At 42.8% G+C, this 20,701-nt stretch overlaps 1 protein-coding gene across 1 annotated transcript in view; it reads right to left on the reverse strand.

Annotated features, from left to right (window-relative positions):
- The window catches only part of CACNA1E (calcium voltage-gated channel subunit alpha1 E), a 310,736-nt gene that overhangs the window by 220,068 nt on the left and 69,967 nt on the right, over window positions 1-20,701 (reverse strand). The window lies entirely within an intron of this gene.

Genomic DNA, 20,701 nt, shown 5'->3' on the forward strand with positions numbered 1-20,701 from the left:
CACACACACACCCCAAATCCATAACAATCCTATTAGATTGTATACACCAAGTACCTTGTCTTGAGGAGACAATTTATTTCATATAATCCCATGACATTGCAGGTACTGTGGACAGTCAATGACACTTAAGTATTAATGAAAGACACAGCAGATGACCAAGAGCCAGCAGAACTGGGTTTCAGTCATGACTCCAGCACTTGAGAACTGGGTGATTTGAGGCAAGTTACACACTCCAGCAGCCTCACTACCCTCATCTACAAAATGGGGGGAGTACCAGGACCTTGCTACAAAAATAAAATGACATGGTACTGAATATTAAGAGTGTTCTAGAAGTTATAATGTACAAACTAGATATTACGTCCAACACAAATATTAATAGTACTGTCTAATTTTAGTCTTCTTTCTGTGGAATAGTACTTGTCCTCCCTCATAACCTCTCCATGACAGTTTCAGCTATCTGGAGCCACTGGCGAATGAGTCATTAAAAAAACCGAGTTTTCTATATAGTCAAAGGGTGGCGGGAATAGTTTATGTCATTTAATTATTTTGGAGGAAACATTTCCTTCAATACTTGAAATAGAACTTGAATGAAAGGTCTGTGCTGTATACCTCTAAAAGAAGATATAGGATCAATAGGTACAAATTACACAGATCTGGGACATGAGAATCACAAGGAGTGCTGGCCAAGAATCAAGTGGACTGTTTCATGACGTCAGTCCACTCCCCAACATTAAACATACTCAGCCACAGACTGTAGGACTATCTATTAGGAAGCTGAAAGTGTTCCAACATGAGTTGAAGGTTATCTAATTAACTAGTAGAGATTTCTCTCAACTTTAAGGCTCTATAATTCTATGTTAACCCAACCTCAAAATAAGAACCAGAAAGAAACCCTACTCTCATTAAGTGTCTCAGGACCTAGGCAAGATGGTTCTCAGGTCTCCTCTACCTCTCCTGACCCAAATTTCCACACTGTCTCTGAAAAGGAGGGATATTGTCGACAAGGGTCTCTAATGCTGGTTTTGATTCTATCTGCCAAAACCAAAGAGAGAAATTAAGGAGGGGAGTGGTATCATTTCCAATAAGTAAGGAAAACCTGACAAGAAAACAGAGCAAGGAGAAATGTGGAAAATAGGACTGAAAAATAAAACAGACATAGAAACAAATAAAGGAGAGCAGAGAAAGAGAAACCTGAAGGATAGTGTAGTGACAGAGAACCAGAACCCTAGGAAGATGGGGTCGCTGGTCTGATGGATCTGCTAACAGGGGAAGAAGCACTGTACTCAGAGTCTTCCGAGGCGTGGTGCCCACGGGAGATGCCTCTCCCTCCGGTTCGCGCTGTCTCAAACACACACGGTGGGGAGAATCTGCCCTGTTCAGAAACCAGAATTCTGTTTCCTAGGATACCCAGATACACACGAGATGCTCTTTCAAGTCATAAGAAAGAGCTATTGAAAAGGAAATTTTCCTTCCCAATCCTGAGTTGAAGGAGGGATATTTCAGAACATGGAGGTAGGGGCCAAAAGACAAAATTAAAAGGCAAGAAGGCACAAGTGTAGAGAGAAAGAAAAATGGTTGCGAGGAAAGAGAATGAGAGGACAGGGTAGCGAATGGTGAAAGGAAACACGGAGGTGAAAACAGGAAAGAAATAAGAAGAAATAAGAGCCGGTGGAGAAGCAAATGTGAGAGAATTAAGAATTCTTATGTGGGAAAGAGAACAAAAGTGAAGCTAATTTGAAGGAGAGATGCAAAAATATGGCACTTGTGGCCAGGGCCTCGCATAGCGAGCCACAAGACACACCCATGCTCTTTTCACCAGCATGTCCCCCAAGTTATCCAAGCAGCCCCAAACTTCAGCCAGGACCATGCCACCTGGGGCCCCACGGTCCCCTAGCCTTCAGAACTTTCTTTTCCTTCACCCCATGTAGAATAGCTCATGCACATTGGCCACTGGCTGCTCCCTAGTGTTCACATCATGTTTGAGGGCAGGAGGTCCCACCCACTTGCTAGAAGCAGGGGCAGCGGAATTCTTCAGGGGGGAGGATAATTGAGGGAAAGAGCCCCCATAAAATTCTGTGCCACTGCCATCCTGCCCTCCCCACATCTTAGAGGAACTCTCTGTTTTCTCTGGTTTCTCCTCTGTCTCTCCCACAAGATCCAGAACACCTCAAGCGGAGACACTGTCTTCCCCAACTCTACATCCCCCACACTTAGCCCAGGCTCTGGCAAGTAAAAAGTGCTCGATAAATGCTTGATGCATCAAACTGCACTGATTAAAGTAGTCAATGTGTTGAAGCAGAAACCAAATGGGCAGAAACATCACAGAAACTCTAGAATTTACCAATGGAAAGGGCAGGTGGCACAGCCGGGATGCTACTCAAACCCACGCCTTTTGGAGCGCATGGGAGCATACTAGAAATCTGTCTTCAAACATTTTAGAATCTAATGAAGAGCTTCCAATATTGTTCAGAACTCCTGCTCTCAAGCAGATCCCATAGGACAGGATCTGCTCTGTCTTCAGCAGGACAGTTAGAGAAAGGGAGGGAAGGAAGAAGACTCAAAATGTGAAGACTTGCCCTTTAGCAAAGCCTCAGCGCTGAAGTCTGTACAGCTTGGCAAAACTCTGGGCCTCACACAGAGCAGACCCGACGCAGGAGGCTCAAGGCAAGTGCACAGCAGGAGAAGGCCCAGGCCCTCAGTCTAGCAGAAGCAGAGAGACAGAGAAATGAAAGAATTATACTTCACGATGAGGAGTGGTCCTAACAGGGATGCTTACGATGCGCTCCAAGAATGGGAAACGCTGCAGGATCACCTACAGGGCTTACTATCTGTTAGCATTTTCACCTAAGTTATTTCATTAAATCCTTAAACATATCCTGATATCACGACTGTTTCCGTTTCATAGGAGAGGAAATCGGGACTTAGAAACAATTAAATTGCTAATACATGGCAAGAGCAGGCATTAAAGTCCTTCCTCTTCTGGTTTCGAAGTGCAGCCTTTCCCCGCTCTGCCAGCACGCCATGCCACGTCTTTTTCAGCACCGCACAGCTCCACTGGTCCTCAGTCCAGTGTGCTGCTAAAAATACCAAGGTCACAGTGTTTAGTCTCCCAACAAGCCAGTGAGCTTGGTTCCCTTGATCCTCAAGCCACAAATCACTAAGTCCCACAGACTTGCCACTGACAGCTCTCTGGACCAGCAGGTCAGAGGCTCCTTGCACCTGAGGTGACGGCTGCTGTAATATCTACACACACACACACACACACACACACACACACACACGAAGAGACACGCGTGCCACAAGATCAGAGTGAGGCCACTGTGCAAAATTCCAATTCTGAGTTAATAAAAGCCTGAGTTCTGCGTCATCCCGTGCCGCATACACGTGAGCTCTTCAGAAACAGGGGCTGTGTTTTCTAGTTCTTTTGTCCCCAAGAGCACAGGGCCTGGGTGGGGAGCTCTGGACACAGAGGGGTGCTTAATTACTACTTGACCCCCAAAGCAGAGGATAGACACAAACCTCTGAGCACCACCAGCAGAGACAGAGGGGTCGGTGCACTGTAAATGTTCAAAACCTGCTTCCTGTTGGCTGTCATGGCTCAGCCCTATCTCTAATGCCTCTGCCCTGAGCTGTCAAGCAGGTAAGAAGAGCCTAGAAGCTGATATGATCCTGAGGCTGTGGTGTGACCATCATGGCAGTGGCAGGAGATGGAAAGGATGCTCTGAGCCATCATAACCAAATGGTCTCTCCCCAAGTCAATCACCCAAAGAATTCTCCCACCAGAAGAATTCCTTCTGACCTTGGGGTTCTGTCTTAGCCTCTTTGTCAACCCAAGTCTAACAGTCTCTTTTCACACTTCCATGGCTAAAAATTCCCTAAAGCATTATGTAAATATTACACCAAAAAATTATCTGTTGCTAATCTGCAATTCAAATTTAACTGGGCATTCTGTATTTTTATTTGCTAAATCTGGCAACTCTATTCAAGGGATGACCAGGTAAATAGCTTCCCTCCCAGTTGTTGCCCTAGCCCTAAGCAGATGTGTAAGTTCTCTTTTGAAGAAGAGACACAAACCAGGGGGTCTCCTGCCCTTAGGCCCAGGAGTCCCTCCTGAACTTCAAAAGTACCTCTTTACTTCTGCCCATATAAATCCCAAGGGAGAAGCTCATTAGCATTTGAAAGGCAAGTTATTCATTAGCACATGTGTAAAAAGGCTGGTTAATAGGAGCAAAGGGTGTTAGGTGTTTAACCAGCCCATTTCATAGGAGACCAAGACAAGACAGGGAGGGACCTAATTCAAGTTGGATTTGAGCCAGGATATCATGTCCATGGGCAATCCACCAAATTGAGGTGCTGTGCCCACTCAGAAGTTTGATTTCAAAGGTGGCTGGTTCCTTCTTCTCTTCTACTATTTTACCTCCAACAAGGCACCAAAGTCTAACATTTCCTTCCTTCAACACATCTCTTGGATTCACCTCTTATTCTCCAGCTTCCTTCTTGCCTGGAATGCCCACCCCCTTGCCTTCTCTCCCTGACTGAATAATATGATCCAGACTTCAGAGCCAGATGGCATCCTACCTCCTCCGTGGAAAAGATCTACAGTCAAAAGAGACTTGAACTAGGATTATGAGGAAGTGGTAAAGCACATACTCTCCCATCATACTGGCTGGTTTCAAATGCCAGTTCCCTCACTCACACTAGCTATCTGGCCTTACGCAATTGCCTCCCTGAGCTACAGTGTTCTTATCTGTAAAATGGGGACAATGTCTTCCTAAGAGGGTCGATGTGAGGGTTTAAACAGATAAGACACTTATAAACTTCTGCACATAGTGCTGACTTGAAAAGATATCAAGAGCTCACAAAATTAAAGGGATATTGGAAGACCAGGCTGGAAAAACAGGAAAGTAGGAATCTTGGTGTGGTAGGCTGAATAATAGATTCAAAGAGATCCAGATCCTAATCCTTGGAACCTGTGAATGTTACCTGATATGGCAAAATTGACTTCGCAGATGTGATTAAGGATCTTGAGATGGGGAGATTTTTCTGGATTATCTGCGTGGGCCCTGAATGCAATCACAAGTGTCTCATAAGAGGGAGGCTCAGGAAGATTTGGCTAGAAAGAAGGCAATGTGATGACTGAAGCAAGGTGCTGTGCTGCTGGCTTTGAAGATGGAGGAAAGAGGCAAGGAATACAGCTCTAGAAGTGGGGAAAAAGCAAAGAAATGCCTTTCCTGTCCTAAAGCCTCAGGTGAGAGCACAGACCTGCTGATAGCCGATGTAGCACAGGGAAACTAATTTTTGGTATTTTGACCTCTAGAACCGTAAGAGAAGAAATTTGCTTTAAGCCACCAAGTTTGTAGAAATTTGTTACAGCAGGAATAGGAAACGAATACACTTGGCAAAGGTCAGAGATTCCAGGAAATCTGATTCTTAGGCCACTATAGCTATCACTAGATGTATCATCACTAACTGTACTAACATCGTAGGATTGATAGCTTAAAAGTCATGGTGGAAAAAGCATGCGGTGGAACTCAAGTCACATGTCCCCTTACACTTCATCTGGCTGCACTGGGACAGTCCTCTAGCACTTCCAAAGTGGACAAGATGCCCACCAAGTGCACACACAGTAAAAGAGTCTGCCAAATGGGAGATTGGAGGCCACTGGGGAAATTGGACATGGAATAGCTAAAAACACAACAATGTCTACTAAGCCTGACTCCTAGAAAGTACTTAGGAAATAGGTATCATGGAGGAAGTTGAGAAAGAACATTTCTGGGTTTTTGTTTGTTTTAGTCTCTAAACTAAAGGGATCAGACAGAGGGACTTCTCAGATCCCTCCTGGCTCTAAGACTCTGAGCCAAAACCTGTCCAAACGGTGCTACACTTCTCCAGCTCACGCCATTCTCCCCTTTCTCTGAACATCTTGAAAGCTGCACAACATTTACCACCTGAATGAATACCGTTCTTATGTCTCAGAACTGAAGTCCGACTGTTAATGATAATTAGCTGGATCCTCATAACTTAGTTCAAAGCCAGCTCCTCATGGCAGAAAGTGCCTTTCACATTTCCATCGATGGTCCCTTCCCTAACAATATGCAACAGTAATGCCCAAGAAATACCCTTGACTCAGGGATAAAGGGGTGTTAATAGATCCCCACTGGGGCAGATCTGATGACTTGTCCATGGAGCTGTGAATGAGCCCATCGGCACCTATATAATTAGATATTCAAACTGAAGGGGATTTAACCACATGTGCAAATAATGATGATCTCTCAAAAATCTACTAAATTACACCTAACGTTTGGCTCTCCATTTCTTTTAAATAAATTACTGAAAGCATAATTTGATTTGGGAATCAATTTCTAGAGATTTTACTTCATTTTATCAGAAACAAAAACAGTCCCTGTATATTAAATTGTTCAATGGAGACAAGCTCCCCTCAAAATTCAATTTGACCAAAATACATCTGAGGGAAAAGGATGAGGCTGAGAGAGGGAAAACAGGTGTTAGGTCTGGCCCAGTACCCAGTCTTTGCAAGCTCCCCCTCTTCCTTCCCAGACCCTATGTTAGGGCCCTTTGATCCCATTCAGGCTTAGTGCAATCCCAGAACCCAGAACCCATCTACGATGTGCTGATAATTAATGAATGTATGCTATGCCGTAGGCACTGGCATTACAAGGAGAATGAGATGGTGGCTGTCCTCATGAAATTTCATGAAAAAGACATTACACAGATCACAATTATAGTAAGTAGAAGGTCAGGAAAGGAAGGCTTTTCTATGGAAATGGCATATGAGCTCAAAGTAGGCCAGAGAAAACAACGTGGGAAGAGCATCCCAGATGCAGGAAAAGGCATGCATAGAAGGGACAGAGGCAGAAAGGAGACTGATATACTTGAACAATTCAAACAAGGTCTGGTGTGTCTGGAACTTAGTGAAATCCAGAGAAGTATAGAAAGCAGAGAGGCTGGAGAGTGTGGAAAATATCAAATAAAGAAAACTTCACAGGCTATGTTACAGATTGGACCAAGCCTGGCAGTGCTCAAAATCCAGGGTTACGCTTGGTAATGGGACATCAGGTTACCCACACTGCTATTGTGAGCTCCAAAGAAGTTCCCTGATTGAGAACCATTGGTCTCTTATCTCCTCCCTAAGCCCCAGTCCCAGCTGCTTTAAATATATGTCTACCTTGGTCACTATACCTAAATTGGTGCCGACTTCTATTCCTACAGGCCTGTCCTGGGACAGCTGCTGCCACCTGTCACCTCCACAGTAATCTTTCCTGATAACAGAAATATCCCATAGTCATGCCAACCAGGAAGGTTGGGTCCCTCTCCAGCCCAGAGACTGAATCTAGATTATCCCAAGCAAATCATCTATTGTCCTATTCTGAATAGTGAGTGGTTTAGGAATGAACAGCTCATAGAACTCAGGCCTTTGAGTTTAAAGGAAAATATGCTGTGTTGCTTCAATTCACACATGTTCTTAGAAGAAAAGTAAAAGCATATAAAGCAATGATTTTCAAACTGTTTTTGAACATAGCCTGCTGTACAAAATATATTTTACATCACAAGCCAGGATGAATATACGTACGTACGTATGTATGTATATGTGTATGTGTGTGTGTGTGTGTGTAAAAATACATAGTGCCTCATAAAATAATACTCTATGTGTGATATATTTTCTCTTCAATTCTTCCTTGCTATCTTTTGTTTCACACTGGTCGCAACCAATTAAGTTGACGTCATGACTCTCTAATGGGGATGACCTACAGTTTGAAAAACCCAGACGTAGAGACTAGCTACTACACATGCTCATTCTAAGAAGACTGTTCTAAAGAGGACAAGACAGACCAACATGAACTGCTGCTTTAATAGCACCATGTGGTTTCTTGGTGTTTTCCCAAAATGATGAAATGGTTTGCCTTGAAAAATTTTACTGTGTTTTTCTAAGAACTGCTGACATGGCAGTCTAGGAGACCCCCGTTCCCTCCTCTGTTACCAGAAATAGCAACAGCATCTTGCTGCCTTTCAGAATGGGTAGTCTTATAGAAAGACCACTATCTTCAAAACTGTCACAAGGCAGCTATTTCTGGGGTTTGGTTGGTTGGTTAGTTGGCTGGCTGTTATTTATTTATTTAGGCTTGGGTCCAAGTTGATTTATGACCAAAGTGGAGCACGGACTTTCTTCTAAGCTTCTGCTTAGCAAGAAGCCATAATATTTCTTGGGAGAATGAGGACGGTAGGGTCAAATTGTCCCTTTCCAAAAGAGAAGGTCTGTGCCATTTCCAGAAGGGACAAGTGGTTCTGTATTTAACAAAGATAAGGCTACCCGTTCTGGAATTTAAAATGGGGCTCCTAATTAAATTTCATAAGAATCTCTGTGGCTATGAAGTGGTCCCAAAATATGCTTTTTGATGAGCAGAAAAATCATGGCCTAAAAATCCTCTCTTTCCTTTCCCACCAAAAGAAATTTCAACAACCAAACCATGTCACGCCAAGGAGAGGAGTTTGTATTAACATTTGAGACCAGATAATTCTTTGTCTTAGGGAGCTGTTCTGTGCATTGTAGGATGTTTAAGGGCATCCCCCACCTCTACCCACTAGGTGCCAGTAGCAACACCTCCTTCAATCCCCACCCCCCACCGCCCTGCTTGTGACAACCAAAAATGTTTCTAGACATTGTGATGTGTCCTCTTGGGGGAGGGAGGACACACACCCCTGGCTGGGAACCACTACTGATGGAGAACCTCTCAGATAGTGATTCCTTCAAACTGAGCAGGAGCCTGATTAAAGGCAATGCTTGTGTTTCACTACTAGTCCTCATCCACTCTGGGAGAAGCACACACAGCCCTTCTCAGGCAGACATGAAGATGTTGCCAGGGTGACCCTCAGCCACAAGTCATAATTTTGACGAAAATGCACTGATGCCAGCATTGATAAAAATGTCCTCTGCCTTCTTCTTTAAACATCTCCTAGTGGCTACATGAAGCTTAACCCCAGTGGTCTACAAAGGAAGCTTTAATCCAAAAGTTTCCCCAAATCATGCAAGGTAAAGAACACAGTAATGTACAAAGGAAGGTTTTATTTACTTTACCTCAGTGTAATGGAGACAAAGGTCAAGGGTCCTACCAATGGTCCTGGGTTTCTTCCTTGTTTTATAAGAAAGCCCCTGATGATTCACTCAGACACAGCAAGGAGAAATGCCAAGCAATGGGTAGAAACTCTATGAGGGTCATTCAGCTCCAGGTGATGATGATGATGAAGAAAAAAATGCCTCGTTGTTTCCCACTTTACATAACCCCGTCCCATAAAGATATCATTATTCTCCATTTCGTCAGTTTGAGAATTAAGGCTCAGAGAGAGAAACTGGCTAGCCCAAGATCATGGAGATAGTAAATGGTCAAACTGAGACCCAAACCCTGAAATTTCAATTCCAAATTTGGAGTGATTTCAGTAGCTACAAAAGATAATGTCTAATAGCTAGAAATATATCCCAAAGGCACATACGTTCAACAAATGTCTTCTCTAGGACAACCACAGAGCCGCCTCTCTGCAGAGCCTTATGGTGTCCTGTGATTGCAGGATCATATGAATGTTACCGAAACTGTACTTCAGAGAGCTGACAAAGACAGAGAATTGCTGGAGAGGGAAATCCCACATTATAAGAACTTGCTAACATAAATACATGTTCTTTCAGTTGTTTTTCTAGTAGTGGTGAGGGATTTCTGTTGATCTACCACCCACACACTTTCTCTTACCAGGTCTCCCTTAGGTCCAGGGACAAGCACTTGTGAGATGGCTAGCCTGGGATCGAGCAGAAGCCAGCCGAGCAACAGAATGCAGGTAATTATCCACGTAGGGGCCAAGACCCTAATGCTGGCCTCATGAGAAGGCTGCACTAGTGACCTCTAATATCACATTACAGAGACCAGCTGTATAATCCCCCACTGCCCACATACAGTGGCCTCTTATTGTTTGTACAGCTAGGACCTCCACTTCCTCCAACAACACTGCTCTACCTTACTGTTCTTTTCAAAAACTGCAATGCTCTTACATGCCATTGCTCACCAGTTAAGTTTCTCCGCAGGGATGTTTGGACTTAGGACCAGAGTTTGGTTGCTCTCTCCTGAAGCAGCTAAAAGCCTAAAATGAAAGGCTTCAGGAGCTGTCATTGTTCTCACAGAAAAAAGCCAGCTGTAAGAGCGACAAATAAAGCTGACCCTGGAGGTAAGAGGAATGAAAAAAGGAAGGAATTCCTCTGGAGCTGGCACACTGATCCTGCGGTTCCTGAGGCCCAACTACTTCCTGACATTTCTGCAACTTGGTGGTTCCACGAGACACATCTTCCTTGAAAAGCCCTTCTTGCTTAAATGACTCCAAGTTTGATATCTATCACTCACAATGACCCATTTATCTATTCTGTCCAGATAATACCATCTAGATAAGAAACCAAAGTGAAAGTTGATATAACTGGCCTGGCCAGACAAGAGCTAAGTAAGATACATGAAAAACAAGGAAAAACTCAGAACCATGCCTCTGGCATGGAGCCAATACACCAATTAGAGAATGTGCAAGCTTTTTTCTTGATGTCACCTTAGCAAGTGGCTTAATTCCTAAGATACTGAAACACTGATCCATCTTCAGCTTCAGAAAGACTGAAAAATTATATGTATTCCAGATCCTGGAGAGAACCAGAGTCCTCTTGTCAAGACGTCAAATGTGGATGAGTGCAGGTTAACACTAGATGGTGGGTTGACTGAAGGGATACTTCAAAGTAGGAGGAAAAGAAAAACCTAAGTAATAAAACTCTACATTCTCATAGTGTATTGGGGTAGAAGACTTTTTCTTCTTTTCTTCTTCTTTTTTTTTTTTTTTGGATGTCTGAGGAATATCTAATTAAAAGAATCTGAGTTTATAAAACCTTTCAAATCAATGCCTCCTTCAGAAAAATCATGGAGCCATAAATTTTAGAGAAAACATATTTGTCCATTGTTCCACTTTCCTAGTTCAGCTTACAATGCCTACGAGATTGATTTGCGTGACAGGCATATGCCATCTGTCTTCTAGGATGACAACTATTAAAAAAAAAAAAACAGATAATTTCCCATACTTGCAGAGCAGACAAACCTACAATTACAGTGCATGATGAAGAGGCAGCCATAAAGTTGTTATAAAATATCAACTGTCTGTAGAGGCCCCAAATGAACTAGAGCTACTTGTCAGAGAAAACAAAGTTCTTTTTACTTTTTATAATCATTAAACCAAAATTCCTTCTAGTACTTCTGAGTCATATCATATCCCATACCGCCTATTTGGAATACAATAAAATACTAGCAATTTTAATAATTAAAAAGAATTGTGCCTATATACAGGAACTCTTTAATTGTTACCCAAATCTATTTGATAGAGATATGTAAGAACAAAGTAAGTGGTTTTAATTGTACTTTTATTGTGAATAAATAAAATGCTGAATTGTTGGAAGAATCAAGAGGTTACTCTCCCAGCATAAGAACTAAAAGGCATGGCCATTTTCTCAGAAAGGAATTTAAAAGAGCACCTTTTTTCTATTTATAAGGAACAATGGAGTGTGTTTATTAATAATGGAGTCTAGACCAAGGGACTGCTGCCCCCTGTAGAAGTGCTGGCACCCAGGGTCCAAGTTTAACTCAATGGCAATGATCTTTCTTTTCAGCTCTGAAGTTATTTTTACCTTGCCAGCTATGCAAATTAGCTCATGGTCTTGGAGCATGAAAGAAACCAGGCTGAGACCAGGTTAATATTTTATGAAAAAATGAAAATACTCTAAACCACTGATCCTGGCACTAATCTTCACATACTCTATAACTTCCCTGTATAGATATTGCCATGGCAAATTTCTGTGCAATCTAGAGCAAAAAAGGCAAGCTATAAGCAAATCACAAAAGAAGAAACATAGACTATTTAGGGATTATATGAAAAAGTTCCACATCATTATAGTCAAAGAAATTCAAAATAAACACAATAGCCTGTTCCACTGTCAAGCTGCCACCACTCGAAAGAAAGCATATTGGTACTTTGCAAAGCCATTGGACGTTTCATATATAAGGTCATTGAAGATGTTCACTCTCTTTGATACAGTAGGTTTAGGAAATTATTTTAAGTCCATACTCCAAAATTAGGGCAAAGTTTTACATACAATGTTGTTCAATGAAGGATTTTTTTATGATAGTAAAAAAATTTTAAACCACCCACAACTGAATAGGAAAACAAACAACCCAATTTAAAACATGAACAAAAGATGTGAACAGACACTTCACCAAAGAGAGATGTGGACGACAAATAAGCACCATTATTAATCACTAAGGAAATGCAAATTAAAATTACGATAGTTATCACTACACACCTACCAGAAAGCTAAAACAGAAATGGAACTAAACAATAAAAGCCTGACCATACCATATGCTGGTAAGAATGTGGAGCAACTGGAACGCTCATGTATCGCTAGTGGGAATACAAAACAGTACAACCATTTTGGAAAACAGCTTTGCAGCAGCTACTTAGAGCTAAACATACACCTGCTATATTACCCACCCATGAACAGTTATTTATCACAGGTAGATTCATAATTGCCCCAAACTGGGAACAATCTGAGTATCCCTCAAATGGTAAATAAACAAGTTGTGATACACCCATCCAACTGCTAGGCAGCAACAAAAAGAAATGAACTATTGATCCATGCAACAACATAGGTGGCTCTCAAAGGTACTATGTTACATGCAAGAAGCCAGAATCAAAAGACTACATCCAATCTGATTCCATGTATATGATATTCTGCAAAAGGCAAAACTGTAAGGATAAAACAGATCAGCAACTTAAAAAAGAAAACCTGGGGAGTGGGAGAGGAGACTGGATAGAAAGGGACCTGAGGGAACTTTGAGAATGAAAGAAATATTCTTGTCTTGATTATGGTGGTGGTTGGCCAGCTGTATACATTTGTCGGGGTCCTTAGTGTTTTTTTTCTCACTGTGGTAAAATATACATAAAATTTACCACCATAACCATTTTTAAGCATACAGTTCAGTGGCATTAAGTACATTCCCCCTGTTGTGCAACCACCACCACCACCCATCCCTGTAACTTTTTTCATCTTGTAAAAGTGAAACTCTGTACCCATTAAATACTAACTCCCTAATCCCTCCTTCCCCCAGCCCCTGGTAAGCACCAATCTATTTTCTGTCTCTGTGAATTTAACTATTCTAGGTAACTTATATAAGTGAAATCACGATATTTGTCTCTTATGACTGGCTTATTTCATTCAGTATAATGTCTTCAAGGTTCACCCATGTTGTAGCATGTGTTAGGATTTCCTCCCCTTTTAGGGATGAATAATACTGCATTGTACATATATGCCATGTTTTGTTTATCCGTTCATCCACCAATGGACACTTGGAGTGCTTCTACCTTTTGGCTACCATGAATAATGCTGCTATAAACACTGGCGTACAAATATCTGTCTGAGTTCCTGCTTTCAGTTATTTGGGGTATATATACAGAAGTGTCATTGTTGATAATATGTTTATTCTATGTTTAATTTTTTGAGGAACCGCCATACCATTTTCCACAAAGAGTTTTAGTGTTTTAACCAGAGGGAAATGGGTTGAGTATAGTGCAATCAATGAAATACTATATAGCCTTTAAAATGTTATTCCTACATTAGTTTTAATAACATGGAAAAAGTCATCATATAGTTTGAAGGGGAAAAATATAATTTAAAGGGAAATTATTTTATGTACAACTAAATTCAACAATATGAAATGTGTAAAAGAAGACAAAAGCCTGGAAGGAAAAATACCCAAAGGGTAACAGTGATCATCTTTAGGTGGTAGAATTACAGATTATCTGTATTTTCTTTATATTCTTCTGTACTTTTCAAATTCCCTTGAATTAGAATGAATTCCTTCTATAAACAGAAAAACACAACTATAAGAAGAGAGTGAGAGAGAGAGAGAGAGAGAGAGAGAGGGTTGATTGGAATATCTCCCTAATCTAAAGGCAGCACTACAGAGAGCAACTCCTCTGCTTTTCACAAAACCACTCTTCATGGCCCTGTCCAGGAGGGCCACCGAACTGGATGGTGAGTTTTACATTCATATTAAGAACCAAAGACATGTTTTGATTGATGAACTTCAAATATGACTAAAATTCAACAAATGTAGAAAAAAATTTCCAATAATTATTAGATCCTTTCTTAAAACAAGCAAAACCTTCTAATACCAATGTGGACTGGACAGAGGTAAGGTTCCTCATGTTGCAGACCAACCTTCATCTGATGCCCTCCCTGCACCCCACGTCCTTAGGCGCTCTGTGCTCTGAGCCCCTCTCTCTTGTTTCCTCAATTCCTTACTCTCTACCTATTGACATAACGTTTTCCCGGATGTGTGAGGTGTCCCTCTTCACCATCTTCATGCCGCTGTCCAGCTGCTGAAGCTGGTGTGCACTTGTAACTAACTTCACCTCCTCAGCCCACCATCATCTGGCTTCTGCCTGTTGCCACTCTAACCCTAACCCTAACCCACTCCACAGAAATTACTTCCACTAAAGGTCATCAATGACCATCAGGTCCCCAAATCCACCATGCATTTGTTGGTATTTGTGTTGTAGTATTTTATAATTCTGCAGTATTTGGTTTCCTTGTTTTGAAACTCCTCCCTTTCATTCTGAGTTACTATTCTTCCCTCTGGCCACTCCTCTTCCTCTACCCTCCTTTAAAAACAAGGTTTCCTACAGTTTCATACTTGCACCCTTCCCCTTTCCCTTTTTTCCAATGCACAAATTCTCCCTAAGGGGCCTCCCTGAAACCAAGCTTCCAACTATCACTTGAATGCAAATGACTCCGCAGCCTTTATCTCTAGGGCAGACCTCCTCCTTGCAATATCCAGTACCCTGTTGAGCATTTCCACTCTGTGGTCCAAGTGCCTCCCCACAGGGCTTCTGGCCCGCATGAACCTTCTACTGTGTATTCTTCACACAGCAGAATGAACTCTCAAAAGTGTAAGTCAGGTCAACTTGTTTAAAATGCTCTAGCTTCTCATCACACTTATAACAACATCCCAAACCTTTCCCACAAACAAGGTCTTGCATGATCTGGGTCCAGCCTCCCCCTTTCACCTCATCTTCCTCACCATCTTCACTGCTCTCTGTCATCCAGCCATACAGTCTCCTCTCTGTTTCTTGAACATTGTAGATTTATTTCTGTTTTCTGGGCTTTGCTGGTCCTTTGGTTTGTAACTCTGTCTTACCTCTTCACATGACTGTTTTCTTCTCATCACTCAGGTTTCAACTCAAACATCACCTCTTCTTTCTCCAGAGATTTTTATAGCAACTCCTGTGGCTTCATCTCGTTAATATCTCTGTCCCTCTATCTCCACTACCAGCATCCTCATCATGTTTCACATGACTGCCTACTGGTTTCTCTCTGACTTCCTATTCCCTTCTTCCACAATCTTATCTCCAGACCATTACTAGAATGATCTTTCTAAAATTCAGGCCTGATATGTAGTAGCATCCTGGGTCAAATCCTCTAATACCTCCATGTGGACTTTAGAATCATGCCATGATCTAGCCTAGCCTCTCACCACAGTGCCCCCGGACAGCCCTGCAATCACCTAGAGTTTCCTACAGGTGCCAGGATCTCACACATCACATCCGTGCTTCTGTACGTACTTTACCTTAAGTATAGCCTGCTCCTCCAAAACACTCCCCTCCAAGCACTCGTCAGTGTGAGTTCCTTTAGGAAGCCTTTCCAAATCAGCCTTCCCCCAACATTCTATCTTATAATTCATTTTTCTTATCTGTCTCTCCTACTAGGCTCAATTCTCTGTATTCCATTGCTGTATTTCCAGTACAATATAGAAGAAGGTCTGTCCTAGTCCATGCTATAACAAAATGCTACAGACTGCGTGGCTAACAAAACAAATTTATTTTCTGCCATTCTGGAGGCTGGGAAGTCTAAGATCAAGGTGCCAACAGATTGGTGTCTGGTGAGAACCTGATTTCTGGTTCACAGACAACCAACTTCCCACTGTGTCTGCACATGGACAAAAGAGTGAGGGAACTCTCTGGGGCCTCTTCTTATAGGGCATTAATCCCATGAACTAATCACATCCCAATGGCTCACCTCTAAACTTCATCACACTGGGGATTAGGTTTCAACATATGAGTTCTTGGTGGGTTGGGGGGGGGCACATGAACTATGACAAGTTGTCTATGACAAAGTACTTGGCACATAGTAAGTAGTCAATAGATGGATGTTGCAGGACAGAGTGACTAGATAAACCTCAAACTGGAAATGATCTTAGAAAACACTGAGCCCAAGCTCCACACATCTATATAGTGCTCCTGGGCCAGTCCAGCACCTGTGTTGTCCCTTACAGGGATGGGTAGCTCCCATTCTTCCAAGGCAGCCCATCCCTGACCTCAAAGTTATACAAAGTAACCCCCTCTTAACATAGCTGGAAGATGAACTTTTACACGTTCAAAGATAAGCATCATATGGCCCTGGAATTATTCTCTTCCCCAGGCTCACATCCTTATTTCTTCTCCCATCTCCCTGTAATGTTTCTTTAAGCCCAACCCTAGCTATTCTGGACAATTTTATCTGGAACCACTCCTGCCTGCCTCTTCAAAGGTAGCACCCATTTCAAAAATGAGGACTGAGTTTAAAAGCGGGACCAGTGTGAATCTTGTCTGGGAACCCTAAACTCTGCTAACAGCAGGTCCAGACAGCATCATCCCTTTCAGAAGCCATTCTGTTTTCTTAACGTACTATGAATCCTTTCCTCACAAAAGGCTGCTAAGCCAGCTCTGCTTCCTCCTCTCTTGAATATGGGGAGCCATGGATGGTTCTGGACCAGGAGGACAACAGGAGGAAGACAATGCTTTAGAAGGTTGTCCAGTGATGGCTGACAGAGGGGCCAGAAAGAGGGGCACTGCTGGGGAGAAGGCTCTGCCACAGCACTGTTGCGAGGCTCTGAACTTGGGGCGGTGACCGGGATGAAAAGGAAGTCCACTATCCCTGTCTTCTCAGAATACTCAGCATGCGGACAGGAAGTGCGTGCTCCCCATGGTTGTCAGCAGCAGGACTATTAAAATGTCTGAATCTGTCAAAAAGAATCAAGGCAGCCACTATATGGCAAAGGGTGGCCGCAGTAGGGTTAGAGTTGCTGGTGTAATTTTCCAGAGGGGAAAACGAAGGCTAGACAGACTATTCGGGCAGTGCTCTGGAGCCTCTCAAGCAGTGCCCTCCACGGATCCCACCACATCTGCTATTTGCTGCTCTCAGAGCCTCATAACTAGGGTACCCAGGATGGCACTAATGGAAAAGTTGTGCTGCGGGCCCACAGGCCGGGCCTTCCACAAGGCAGCAACTGGGCACAGCGAGGAGAGCTGAGGGAACAGCCACACCACCCTGAGCAGATTCCCAAACACTCTGCCAGCCCTCACCAATGCCTGTTCTCCCAGAGCCAAGGAGGGGTGCACCCAGCACCCCGTTTTTGCCTCAGGAGGCTGCGTGCCTGCTCATCTCACCAGTTCTCACATATTTGAAAGAAATGGGTGGGGCGCTAACCATTCTGTGGGAACCATGAGAAGAGTCATGAACTAGCAGATTCTCTGGTTTTCCACCTCTCTGTGGCAGTGGCCGTGGGGCCACACACACTGGCCTCTGCTCAGGGAATTAGGGACCTGCGCCCCACAGAACGGGAAGCTTTAGCATTTCATTATTTCAATAGGACCACAGTGCATCCTCGCGCCCCCTCAAATTCTTCCCACCGGCTCCAAAATGTGGCCTGAGGCCATGCACCTGTTATTGCAGTGGGAAGGGGTGCACTTAAAGGACCAGTGCCCACAGGGCTTCTCTGGGGCTGAGCTGTCCAGCGGTGATAAGCCAGCTTATTCCAACTTCTCCCCTCCACCACCCACATGTGCCCCTCTGTCCCTCCCTGCAGTTCAGACCTACTGTGATCATGAAGAGAGCCTGAACTTTTGCTTTGTATTTATCTTCTTGCTTTAGAGGTGGCTACTATGGGGACATGAAGAGACAAGAGCATCTCTCAAGGGTATTGTGAAATGAAAATGTATGAGAATTCACTCTCCTGGGATCAGCAGTATTTAGTGCAAACCTGCAGGAAGGTATACGGCACCCCTTCCATCCCAGAGGAGTGCCCTGCTGCAAGACCAGTAAGAAGATGCCTGCATGACTCTAGTATAGAACCAGATTTGAAGCAGACAGCCCATCCTCCATCCTTACTTCTGCAGCGTACTTCACTGCTGACAGCAGCTGGACAACCAAGCATACCTGCCTCACTCCAAAATCATTTGCTAGTCTAGGCCCACGTTTCCAACAACCTCAGAACATTTCCACTCTTTCTGACAGGGTCTAAGAAATAAAGATCGGTAGAGACCTTCTGGTGAACTTCTTTCTGCGCTTCCTCTTCACAAAGCTGAAGGGCTGCATGTTGCTTAGACTGGCAGCAGCCATGGTTCCCACAGAAAAGAACTCTCCCCTCACGTATTCATCCCTTCATTCTTACAAGCCCATATGCTTACGTTTCACATGCATGAGGTACCAGACCATGTGAGGAGCTAGCATGTAATGGCAAGGTAGTCATGGTCCTGCCCTCTTAGAGTTTATAATGCAGAGGACCAAGACTAAGGACAGAATAGAGCAGCTCCTGATTCTGCTGGTCCCACGACATCATGGAGGTCCCTGATCATTCTTTTGTGCCTTAGTTTTCCCAACGAGAAAATGAGGCTGCGGGTGCCAGCAGGGTAAAAAGCTGGTTGTTTCTATGTGCAGCCATCCCTACCACAGTAACACCAGAAGAAGGGCCGGGGGAACCAGATTATCCTGTGGACACTGGGGGAGGGTGTAAGGAAAAATAAGAAAATGAACATCAGCGCATATGGCGCCCTTCCTCCAGGATCAATGTGGCTTGCTTCTCTGAGAACTTCTGCTGTTTAGTGGAGGAAAGGGAAGCTTTTTTCTGGACAAAAGAATTCTAAAAAGATACCCTCTTCTTCCTTGAGTCTACAACCCCATTTCTTCCACTTCAAGCACAAATCAGTGGGGAAAGGGCTGGTGGGTATCTTTCTATGCCCGGTGACCAATGTTCAGCCATATACTTCTATGTGTCTTATAAATATATAAAATAATTTTTAAAAGACAAAGTCTGTTAAGAGAAAAGTGAAAAACAAATAGGAGATAACATAAGAGGGTCTCCCTAACCATTTTAAATAATAACAATGGTTCAAATACTATGTCTGAAACTTGAAAACTTGAGAAGTGCTTTTACATAAATATTCTCCCACAAGAGCATCTCAACATCCCTAGAAATATGCTTTGCAGGAATTATTGCCCATTTAAAAAATGAGAAGACCAAAACTCAAGAAGGTTGAGTGATTTGCTGTTAGTCCCATAGATAAAAAGCTATAGTAGAACTGGACTTGAACCCAGTCTCCAGCTCCCAAGTTCAATGTTCCTTTAGACTCAGCACTGAAAACAAAACAAAATAAAACACCCAAATTGAGAGAACTTGTGAGAAACTGAGGATAAAATCAAGGGCCTTAGCCGGTGATGGGTATTAAGGAGGGCGCATATTGCATGGAGCACTGGGTGTTATACGCAAATAATGAATCATGGAACATTACATCAAAAACTAAGGATGTCCTGTATGGTGACTAACATAACATAATAAAAAATTATTATAAAAACAAAATCAAGGGCCTTAGAAACCCAAAGTAACCTAAACCCAAACAAATATCTTAATTAAAAAAAAAATCTAGAATAATAACCAGTGAGCTCATTGTCAATCCCAGAAGAATTCTGCAATACCTGGCTAGTTTGTGAGCAATTTTGAGAAAGCAAGTTGGTCAAACACTGACTGGGAAAGCTTAGCTCAGTGCCTGGCACAGGGGAGGGCTCCGTAAATGTGACGACTGTTACTATCACTATTATCACTGTTTCTTATTATCTGGAATTGGCAAGAGATTGCTTGGAACAAACCCATCCAAGCTAACCTTGTTTCTTTTTTTTTTAATAGGGTTATTGGAAGAACAGATCAGGCCAATGCTGAAGATTTTGTGTTGCTGTGTTTCAGCAGCCCTTGACAAAATCTCTTACATTTTCAGAATGGTGGAGAGTACCACTGGATCAGAGTTGTTGACATTTGAAAAATCTTGCTCAAATTATACTGATCAGTGAATAAAAGATGGAATTCAAATACTGAGCTTGCTATCTAGAGCCTGTGAGAGCTTGGGCAACTTACCTAACCTCTCTGTGGTTTCACTTCCTCCTCGTTAATAATAATAATAGTAGTAGTAACCATCTCAAAAGGCCAGTGATTAGACAGATTAGACAGATACACCAAAATGTTAGCTGTGAATGTAATTATGTTCTTTAGGGAGGTTCCTAGAGGTATGCCACTGAGTTTTATCACCATTTCTGTCCATTTCAACATATTTATCAACAGCTTAAATGAAAACAGCAAAAATGTAGAGAACGAAGGGGCAGTGACAACTGTATACAAAAGATGTGAGACTGACAATCACAAGTTTCCTATCGGCCAACGGTGTGATGAAGGAGATAAGCCATAAGCTCAGACTGTGTTCGCAGATGTGTGGTATCATCCAAAAGTACTCTCCATAACTCTGACCATTGGAGTAC

This window comes from Ursus arctos, unplaced genomic scaffold (assembly GCF_023065955.2).
Source record: "Ursus arctos isolate Adak ecotype North America unplaced genomic scaffold, UrsArc2.0 scaffold_2, whole genome shotgun sequence".
In the NCBI taxonomy this organism is placed as follows: domain Eukaryota; kingdom Metazoa; phylum Chordata; class Mammalia; order Carnivora; family Ursidae; genus Ursus; species Ursus arctos.